Here is a 214-nt window from a genome sequence, read left to right on the forward strand (position 1 = left end):
AACCTGGGACCCTGGTTCTGTGAAACCACAGTGTTAACCACTGTGCCACCGTCCGCCCATCGTTTCCAGTTTATTGCAATATCCCTCCCAAGGCTTTCTGTTTAAACTTGTCTGTTTGATTTAGTTGAAATGGTTGTATGTTTTACTCCAAAAGAGGTTAGTAGGGTGCTGGTATGGGGGGGGGGGGGGGGGGGGGGGACAGTGTTAGGCAGGG

Source organism: Scyliorhinus canicula, chromosome 29, assembly GCF_902713615.1.
Source record: "Scyliorhinus canicula chromosome 29, sScyCan1.1, whole genome shotgun sequence".
NCBI lineage: Eukaryota > Metazoa > Chordata > Chondrichthyes > Carcharhiniformes > Scyliorhinidae > Scyliorhinus > Scyliorhinus canicula.